Here is an 11,859-nt window from a genome sequence, read left to right on the forward strand (position 1 = left end):
CTTTGCTAAAAGAAGGTAGCACAAGTAACTTGTGAACCTAAATGTCTTTGTCTTTCTTGTAGTTGTACTTTTTTTAATCATTAGTATTTGTTGTTGCATAAATTCAACAATGTACCGAACAAAATCATATCTTACTGGTACATTGTCAACTGATTGACCTTGACAATGGATATTATAAATCATTTCAAGAACACTGGCCCCCACTTCCTTCTTACTGTTCAATCCCAGGCAAAATGATAACAAAGAAATAGTATTCTGAACCCGTGGCACAAAAATATCATATTGATAAGGAGGCTTATGGTCTTTGTCCCCTATAACAGGAACACTACTAGTGGACGCTGAGGGTATTAAACCCTTAATATATGAATCTTGAAAACTTATTTTCAGCTTTTCATTATCCTGAGCTAGTTTATCCAAGTCAATGCACTCATTAGAGCTTTCTATTCTAAACCCTAACCCTAGGTCTAACAGAGTAAAAAATTCAGTATTAGTTATTGATAAAATTTCCTCCTGAGTGTTTTGGTTTACAATTGCCTTTCTATTTTCATCATAATTCTAAGCGCATAGCATTACAATTTCAGGGCAAGGGAATACTTCAGGTGCAGCGAGGTTTGCTAATCCAGTAACCAGAGTAGCTAGTTTATTTTTATATGCACCAATGTTGTTGTCATATTTGTAATAAATTCTCCCCTTCTGGGGATCTTTCCACTTACTAAACAATGAATGTCTAATTGCATTGATTCCAGAATATCCATGGATAACAGGATCAAAAATATCATGAAATTCATCGATGAAACCTGGGGTTTGTAACACTTGTCTGAGTTGTATAATGGTGTTCTTTTCCTTTATGGGTGCACTTGTTTGGGAGGTTTTTGACTTTGTTTTGCCCATGCCTGGTGGCTACTGGTTATTAGACTTTAGACCCTATTCAAAATAATTGTAAAGTGTAAACTTAAGACAATTAAAATCAAGATTTCTATTGCTACAAATCACAATGGAATTTTTTTGAAAAAAATGAAATACCTGGAATTTAGATTGGATAATTGGTGTTGTCGTCTGATACCCAGGTTTCACACTTTCAGTCTTCAAAAAATAGAACACAACTGCCAGTCTTTGAAAATTTAAAATTTGAAAACCCTATGACTATTCTATCGGACTCTCGTCTAAGTCTTCTTACATTCCAGAACTCTCAACTTCATACTCTAAAAAGGTAATACTTGAAGTTTAATAGTTGAAATGAAAGTAATAAGAAATTAATGGTTTTAACTTTTATGTACAATATACATCTAACCGTGGTCCGTAATAAATTGTCAAGACTCAAAATCAATATTAAATAATGTAGTGATGTACATAAGTTACACGTGTCATGATTTCGGATGCATCTTGGCAGATGGGAAAGCATTCCCTAAATCGGCTCGAAATTCATCTCGGGCCATCAATCTATAGACTATCAAATGGTTATTATTAAATTTATTATTGTTACTATATTAATATATAATATTATATTAAATAATATAATATAATGATAATAATAATGACCATCTCAATCTGATTGATCGAGATTCATCCCGGGCCGTCGATGACTCTAGAATTATTATTATTATTATATAATATAATAATAATAATAATGACTTGAGCCATCGACAGAATTATTATTATTATTATTATTTATATAATAATTATTGACTCGAGTTATCGACAGCCTGGGAGGAATTTCGGGCCGATTTGGGGAATCTTTTCCCATTTGCCCACATTCATCTAAAATCGTGACAAGATAGGTATGTTATAAAAATTTGACACATAAATTTGAAACAAACTTACAAAGTCGTAGACTAAGAAGAACAACGATTTGAGATTCGAGAAGCTAAAAACTATTATTTTCATTGATAATATTTTAGACTGTACAATGTACATAATACTGATTCATAGCATACATATTCAAAATAGCTGATTAAATCACTAATCAGCCTGATTTTACTATTTCATAATTTACAAAAAAGGGCAGGGCCCAATCCAAAGAAAAATATAGAAATCTTGAAAAAAAAAATTGGCAAACTTTTGCCCTTATCAAAATGGTTTTTTGCCCCAAAGGGCCAAGGGAACAAGGAACATTGAACAGGGAACCAGGGAACCAGGGAGGCTAGAAGCATGAGTGGGCTGAGGGGCCGAAGGATTGAAGCCTTTCATCAAAAAGGTCTTCAGTTCTGTTTGCGAGGAATCTACTGGAGAAGATGATGTCACTCAACTCGTCTAGCCATGTGAAGTTTTCCTCGCTGAGATCATCATCCAACAACAACCATTTTTGTAGAAATTCCCTTCTAATCTGCGCCCACTTTCGATGGTGAGTCAGTTGCCATTTGTTCATGCCGAGCAAGGAAGGATGCTTATGTATAATGTACCCTATGCCTTCCTCCCAGCACTTGTCTGCTACATCTGCAAAAGGGATGCCAATACCTGGCCCCAGTACCTGCTTGGCCAATACAATAATTTTGACATCATCTTCTAAAAATGTTTCCTTAAAAAATGTTACGCAGAAGCATCAACATGTCTATTTGCCTACCTCCAAGGTCGAGAAGAGACACAAAGAAGTGGGAGGTAATATCCGTGGACACACGGTACCTCTTATCATTTCTCAAGAATTCATGGCCAAGTACCATGCATATAGCATGGCAGATAAAAGGACTTCGGCCATCTACCTTGCAAACCATGGCAAGGACAACATCAAGCATTTTTCCCAGAAAGGGTTTTTGCAGAGCCATATCAATGCATTTCAGGCGAATTGATGTATCCATGACTACGATTCAAGAAACTAAAAACTCTGCAAAGTGCAACTACAAACCAAATTCAAATTAAAGAAATTAGACTATAAGAAATGATATTGAAAGAGGAATTGAAGAGCCTATTTATTGGCAGACTGCAGTTGCATCTAATTCTTTGGCGCTCGCGATCTTCCATATCTTATCTTTTCATATTCCTATTAATTTTCAAGTATGTGAAATGCCAAAATGTGCTGACATTAATGTCGGATAGTCAATAGTGCCTGACATGATTAATGATTTCCATGTAAACTTTTCCACGTGTCTCCATTCCAGAAAATTCCATGCAACTCCAAGTCTTTTCAAGCGAGTGGCCCTGAGATGTATCTACTATTGTTGATCTTTAACTAATCAACGGTCAATAAAACTATTGTATTTACTATTAACGTACCAAAAGTGATGATAGTCGACTTGGTAATTGTGGCACTGACGTAACGATGTTACGACATTATTAATAACACACCTAATATAGGACACAAGTTGAAACTTGAAAGTGACTACTTGTCATGTCCCCTTTTCAAATAATTAAAAATAATAATCTTTGCTAAGGCAGGCAGGCCCAAAAAGGTGAAGTTTCGAAAAAAGGGGATAATCTTTGGAAGCTAATGGACTAATAAATGAAAATTATTATTAAAATATGTTTTCTTAACCCCTCTTGGACGTGAGTTAGGGTTATGCCCTCTTTTAAGGGGTTTGGAGGCATTTTGGGCTCATTCCAGAACATGATTATTGCGCATTACTTTGTTGTTCTTCAGAGGCTGCCAAACCTATCGAGAAGGAGACCCAAGAACGGGAGTTTGTAGGTTTCCAAGAAGGCTAAGGATGGGAGTTTGAATTCATTCCATGTGCATGCTCATGCAGAGTTTTCCTTTGTGCTGAACAGTGCAGATTTGTGGATTTTCGGGTGTTTTTTTGTAAGAGTTTGGTGTTTTCAGTTGCGTATTTCATATCAGTTTGGGTTGCTGTTGTATTTAAGACTTTTAGATGTTAAAATAGAGCTGAATATATGTAATTTATTATATTATACTTATATGATAGATTATCAGTGCTTTTGTGGTGTTTCCAGCTATTTTGTGTTGTTTTCAGGAGCTCGATGAGCATTGTTTTGGTCCTCCGTTTGGGAGCTACAAATCTGGAAATGTCATTTTGTAGGCTGTTATGCTACTGAAATTTCTATAAAAGAAGACCATTTTCAGATTTATAAATAATATGTGAAGCTGTGAAGTTTTTGGCACTATTTTCGACATACTCGATTTGGGGTTTATTCAGAAATTGGTGGATCTTTGAAATATTGGTTGTTTGATCTTAAAGATCTGATTAGAGGCTTGAAATATCATATAAAATTAGAAAAGGGACATTTCACTACTCAACAATCAGTACAGTCACTAACCAATACATGTGCAAATTTCGCTTTCAGATTAAACAATTTTTCAGTTTACCACTGAAGATTAGCCAAGACCATTATTATTCATTTTTCTAGAAAACAAGTAATTCACCTCTGACATTATTAATTCTGACTTATAATCCTTTTTTTTTTGGTGAGTCTTTTTTCTTTGATATTATACTCTCAATCTGATCTTTCATCTTTTGAATAAAGTCTTGTGCATCCTTAAGCTTGATTTTTAACATGTTTCTTTCATCATTAACCAAATCTAATTCCTCAAGTGTTTCTTCAAGATTCTTCAACAAATGTATTAAATCTAAAGTGATCTCCCTCAAGTTACTAAACTTCTTCTAAGTAACTATGCTCTTATACAAATTGTTACAAAGTAAAGTATACTAATATAACTGAAAGGTGGGGGTGGGGTGTGAATTAGTTATGTATTTTTAACAATTTTCTGCCCGACTATGGATATGATTTACAAATTATAAGCTTGCATGTACATCAGTAAACTAAAAATTGAAACCATGTGCAACATAAAAAAACTCATAACACTATATTTTGTTATCTAGGGAAACCCTATAGCCAAGTAAAAATCCTCGGTGGGGATAGTACCCACAAAATGATCAACTAATCAAAAGTATCTTGTGAAAGATATTGACCCTATTATGAGTCTATTAGATTTATATAGTGTACATGTCCTTATGATAGGACTAGGCCTTGTCAGACGCCTCAACACTATTAGGATTTGTAATTACAATACAAAATGCAAGTCAATCCCACTTCCCAAATTTGTATATACAACTTTACAAGTTATATGAATAGATACAAAACCTTAACTATGTTTATATCTTGAATGTATAATATGTCCTTGTAGTCCCACATATACAAAACTTCATAGAAAAATCTTCCCTTCTTTGCTCATCAAATTTGTATCTATATAGTACATACAAAGTGTACTTATAGAAATCATATCATTACAATACAACTTGTGAGTTGACTAAACAAAAAGATATTCTTTTATACTAGAAACTTTAAACTGTCATCCTTATCCTTCTTCACATGCTACCAAAATCTCATATTAAGTTCTTCTATGTGAGAGTTAACTTTTAGCATGTTAGCCCAACATTGCCAAGCAATTATTTTTACAAGTCAAAATAATTCCTTAACCAAAAACTTAGTATTCTAGTACTCTATTTTGCGATGTTATACCTATTATTGGAAAACTTCCCAAAACTTTGTTGGAAATAACAATGGGAAAGTAAGCTTTGAGGGGGGGCATGAGTCGGTACTTCAAAACTTTAATCATAAAATATTTGCCACACATCCATCTTATAATTTAGCATGTAAAATGAAATAGCTAACTACACAATAAATTTGTTACCTAGAAACCCTCTAATGAGAAGATAAAACTAGGGTGGGGATGACACCCACAAATCTTCACTGTTGCAACTCTAAAGTATAGCCAATTAAGGTTAATAGAAGTTTAACCATAAATTATGATCTACCCTATGAAAGGTCTTCTACACAGATAGTTAGATCTCACCCTATTAAAGGATTTAAACACCTTGCTAAAAGTGTGCCTTGTTAGATGACTTAAACTTGCAATAAAACAAGCACTCAGTTAAGAGATTACACAAGCCTGTTAAGACCACTCTATTAAGATATTTTCTCTACATCACTTGTTAGAATGATTCAGCACCATGATACTTTGGTTAGCACTCTATTGCTAGATGTCAAATCTTCTCTTTACTGGTGTGTACTTAATCCTTCTGATTAGATACATCTCCTCTATCCTCTCTTTGCTTTTCTCTTATCTCTCTAATTGATTCTACAATTCATAATAGTCACAACCTCCATAGCCATCATGAGTTCTCTTTGTACTTAGCATTCATCTCTCTTGTGTCTCCTTCTCTTCCTTCATGCAATACAAAATGTTTAGGGTTTGTTTCCTTAAGTAAACACAAGTTGGCTATGGTTAGGTTAGAATCAATAGCTTAGGTTGATCCATTTTTTCACTTAGAACATCCCTCAATTTGACCAGTTGGATGCACTACATAGGGATTCATAATATACATCTATATACATCTTCTAGAATCACAAAACAATCATTAAGTTGGCCCAAAAATGGTTTACATAGAAGTTTGTGCTAGTACAAACAACTATGCTCAAAATTGTTCACTCAGCAATTAAAGTTTCTGATGCTAGACATTCATTGTATCTTCAATGTTGTAACTCATCTTCTGAATGACTCGACATACTCTGTTTACTCAACTTATGAGTGACTCAGTATTAACTATCTACTTGGCACATACTGGTGGTTGGCACTAACTATGTATATTACTTAACATGTATTGTAGAGCAATTGATGCTCAATATGCCTTGATCACTCGGCTCACACTGATTGCTTGACTTTCTCTGATCACTCAGCTTGCACTATAATTCTGTTGAATAATGACTAAGTGTTTTTTCACTGCCTTATCAAAACCAATCTGAGATTAACAATTCCCCACTTTGATAGAGTGGCAAAAGCATGTTTTCATGCATATACAATCCTTATTATGAGCACAAATCAGACAATATATATCTATGACTTAGTTGTTATATAAAATTTCAAAACTTCAAAATTTTGCAAAATGGATGTCAAACTATCATACCTCATTCCTCAATTACTCCATTGCTCACCCTGAGTAAATGTTTCTTTTTTGTATTTGAATCTGATACTCCTATTGAGTATATTAGTTGTACCCTATTTTTGCATTGCTCATTTTCACTTCACTATATCCCTTTTTGTATTGTATCCCCCTTATATTCATTGTCTCCCTTTTTGACACTTATTTTCATGGATGGTACACTGATAGTATGTTTATCCAAAAATGATTTATGGATCTCCATTATTATTTTCAATGTTGCATCCCAATTGTTGCACGCTACCTCTAGATATTGATATTGGATATCTAGTTCAGTAACAAGGTTAACTAGGCCATCATGAGTGGAAAGATGAGAATCTTTCTTCATCAATGTTTTAGCATAGTTTAGTTCCTTGTACAAGACTTCCATGTGTGGGGTCAACATAGATTGAATGCTGATCAAAGTAGTTGGAATGTTAGTATCTTGTGCTTTCAACTCAGCAAGACTACCTTGAGTGGATAGTAGTCTCTGAAAATGTGACTGAATTTGACCAAGAGATAGTTTTAATGTATCACTTGTAGTCTTTAGATCTCCTTCCAGCTAGTCAACATGCCTTTGAATCTCATGTGTGAAAAGATTCACATCACTTAACTTGGTGTAAAGAGAAAAAATGTTCTCCAACACCTCCTTCGTACTCTCCATCTTGGTTGCTAAATCAACCTAAAATAGTGCAAGGGCACTAGATTTCTCTTCAAGTACCTTAGTATCAAATTTTCTTTTAGACCATTCTAATAGTTTAGTATTTGCATCTAGGTCTTCATCATTGATCTTATCAACAATGTGTACCAGTTGTTTAATAATTGGTTTGTCTTCATTTGTATCTAGAAGATTGAAAGCATCGAGAAATATGCTCCCTTCTTAGCAACTCTTGTTGTTTCTTCCTCTATAGAGCTTCTTGTAGAATGCTCATATGCTCAATGGTGATTTTGTTAAGATCAAACTTGGGTAGTTCAATCAGCTCATCTAGGCTTACATCTCCATAAGATATTTCTTCTGAGCTCCTTCACGTTTGTTGTCACAAAGGTTTGCACCCTTGTCCAAAGTTTTTACCTAAGGACAACCTTGTGAAACATGGAAACAACCTCCAAGCTATGGGACTTGAACTGTGAGGTTGAGTCTCTAGAGAAGGCCAACTTCCTTTACTATTAGGGTGCACCTAAATATTCTTGGAGAGGAAAGGGGAGAAGGAATGCATGAAAACAAATCTACCTACTCTAACCTAAGGGGGTGATGCACCAAAATAGAGCGTTCAAACTGATCTCTACCCATACATGCACTATTGAACCATCATGACACCAAAATATATACAATTCAGGCTTGTTTTAATCTAACAATCACATTCAGATCAGAAAACCTGAATGAATGACACAAGGAAAGAGAAGATTCACTTATATATCATTCACAGGCCAAAAGAAATATAGTCGTGCAAGATTGTAGATATCCACAATACACCAATGAGAGGAAAATAGTTTTTGTACTTTACATCAATGGCTAAAGGAGATGAGGCAGAATGTCATACAGCTCAGAGGCAAAGGGAATTTACCATGAAATTGCAAAGCAATATCAGAGAAGTTAGAGAAGGGTCAACCTTTACAATATTTTACAAAAATTGCCTTTATAGTTCAAGCATAACTAAGATGTCCTCTTACTAAATTTACTCCACAACCACTACGATTAAGCCCTTCAGAGAATAATCATGGAGATCTGAAGAAAATTTAATCTGAGTACAGATCCAAATGTAATGATATCTGATCTTGTTGGAACAGGGCCCTGAGAAGATAGAAACGATTCCATTAAATAGTTCTGACTAGGTATATGGATCAGATCAAAGATGGTGGGGTGTTCTCGCATTCATTGAGTTCAGTGCTCATTTGAGGGTGGTTGGCATTGATCACAAGGATCGAATCGTGCAATAAAACTCAAATTCCCCTGTTTCTAGCTCGTGAATCAACATGATCAGTAGGTCGACTGAATATTGCACCCAAGTTAGGCCATGTGGCCCAATAACTTCATTTCATTTTCCCACTCTACAATTCTCCATGCGATTGACCAATACCTTCTTTACTAACTGCTCCACCTCCTCAAATCCTAACTGTGATGCAACTACCAATTTCCAGCCTTAACCACACTACCTAGCCACAACGTATCTCCTTGGGCCTGCGAGGACACATGGAATTTAAGCACTTCCCCACAATGTTTAACTCCCTCGTACTTCTATATTGCGAGCAAGCACTGATCGTCAATCTGCACAAGATCAATGATCGAGAAAGACTCTCCATTCACTGTGCTTGTCCATGAAAACTTGGGCCCATGAAAACACTCAGCATCTGACCTAGCCTGACTCAGCATTACCCTGGCATACAAATGGTGCCACCTTAAATAAAATTGACCCCACAAGGACACATGGTATCAAGGCGCATGTCTGTATTCCTTAACATCCCTGCATCTTTATATTGCAAACATGCGCTAGCCACTGATTTCATTTGAATCTATGGTGATCAAAACTCTGCAGAACTGCATATTTGGTCAGGTGGAAGGGCCAATGAGATACCTTTTTTGTACTCTAACTTTCCTAGCAACTTCCATTGAGGACGAGCTATCAATACCTCCTTGAGAAGGGTGGGCCCATGATGTCACACCAGCCATGTGTCACAAAGGGGCATGACTGCATTGTTTAACTTCCTTGCAACTTCATCTTGTGGGCATGCACCAGCCGCTGATCTTGAGAGATCTGATGGTTCTCATAACACACACTTCTCAACCTACGTAACTACCCTTCCACCTTATTTGTGGCAACCTAAAGAAGGTGGACCCACCTACCACGTGGCCAAAATGTGCTTCCCTGCATTGTCAAGAAATTTGACAGAACTCAAAATGCGGGTAAGTAGGCACCAATAGAATCGCCAACTAGACTGAGACTTCCTCCCTTTGCAGTCCATAGAAAGAACATGGACCCACTGATCCATGTGTCATAAAGGGGCTTCCCCGCATTACATAAAGGTCGTGCATTTGGAGAATGTGGGAATGCGCCCACCGTAGATCGCCAGAGATTTGATGGTGCGAAAAGCTGCACAAAAGAAGAAGGTCTATTTGATCGTTTTATTTTTTATTTTTTTGCATTTTAAATTCTCGAGCATTAAAATAGTATAAAAGATGAGAAATTGTTGTTGGGTCTCAGGCTTTGAAGAACTTGAGTACTGGTAGGAGTCACAAAAACTAGTAAGGTAACCAGAGTCTAGATGAAAATTTGTTCCTCTAGAGCAGTAGTCACCTTCACTTCTTTAGATTTTTCAACTTGTCTCACTTCCTATTGAGCTTCTCCTTGAATTTGTGGAGTAAGTATAAGATTGGATTCTTGACCTAATTTGACTTATGCTCCATCTTTCTCAACTGTTACTAAGGCTTGCTTAGTTGAAATGAGTGCACTAGAGACAATGCTACTAGTGTTTCAATAATAACACTTAGTTGCTTAGTTCTTACACTTCGATCTTTTGTCTCTATAGTTGTAGGGGACACACTAAATGCATCAATTTGTTTCTCCCATGTTGCTTCCACTTCTACCATTTCAATTTCATCAGTTCTCACCAATATAGTTTGAGCATAATTTTTTTGCCATGGTGGAATCCTTCAATATCTTCTTCAAGTAATTATCAATCCAAAGATTGATGTTCCGAGAAAAATTATTAGGAACATCCTCGATTTGTATTTAGTCATGTTGACTCACTTGGTCTACATGTGGAGGATTGTCATTTGGCACTTGTACATCTTGTACATTTTGTTCCTCTTGTTGATCTTCTTTAGTTGTGGCTTATTTTGTTGTTGTTGCTTCCTCAGTTCCTCCCATACTACCATCCTTTATTGATTCTTCTTGTGTTGTTTCTATTGTAGCTTTTTCATCTTTCTTAAGATCTTTCATTTCTTGCTCACCTTTGTCTGTTATTGTAGGAGTGGATAACCCATAGATTTTTTTCTAGATTTGTGTACTCTTGGTCACCACATCCTCAATATTCTTGTTCAATATATGGAAATCTCTATATTTTGGGGCAAATTTTGACTTGTGCTTTTCCATAGCTTTGGTAATCTTCCTCTTATCCAATTTTAGCATTACTTGGGCTAGAGTGGATTCCCTCATCTGTCTCTCAATTTGTAAACAATATTGTCATTTCTGCTCAAGTCAGTCATATGGGCTCTTAGGTAGGGAGTTGGAAATCTCAATAGGAGTTGATTTGAATGTAGCCATCATCACATATATGGCTTCTTTAGCAGTATTTTGTTCAAACTTTCCTAACTTATCAAAATCTATGTGTACAAAACCAGATTAATATTTTCACACAAATGATCTAAGTCGGAGGAGGGACTATGGCTTACGACCTTGAATTGACTCATGTCATTAGATTATGTCTTCTCCTCATCTACTCAGCCACTAAAGTGTATTTTCTCCTCACATATGTCTTCTTGGCTAGTTGGCTCAGCTCTGCAAAGGCAATAGTCCTCTTTCCTTTAGGTTTCTCAACAATCTTAACTTTCTCGATGGTTGCCCTTGTGTTAGGCCTAGTAGTAGGTATTGATGGCTTCTATCATGTAATTTTCACAAGCTTCTTCTTAGGTTTCTCCACTTCAGATTCCTTATCCTTTCTCTTCTTCTTCTTAGTAGGTTTGGGTGTTTCATCAACTTCTTCTCCCTTGACACCTTCTTCATTTACTTCATCATCTTCTCCTTGTCCTTGAGTGAGTGCCAAAGGCACTTGGACTTATTCATCCTCTTCTTCATCTTCATCTTCTTCTCCCCCTTCGCCAGCTTCTTCACAAGTTTATTCTTCTTCCTTAACATAGAATTTATCTTCAAGTCAATTGTAATTATGGACTTGCCTTCCTCAGAGTTTCCAAATGAGGTGGCACTTTTATCTATTTCTTTTTCCAGTAGAGTTGTGATAGTTGCAGATACCTCATCACCATTGATCACATATGGCA

The sequence above is a fragment of the Cupressus sempervirens genome, chromosome 11 (assembly GCF_028749045.1).
Source record: "Cupressus sempervirens isolate cs-2001-9-10 chromosome 11, ASM2874904v1, whole genome shotgun sequence".
NCBI lineage: Eukaryota > Viridiplantae > Streptophyta > Pinopsida > Cupressales > Cupressaceae > Cupressus > Cupressus sempervirens.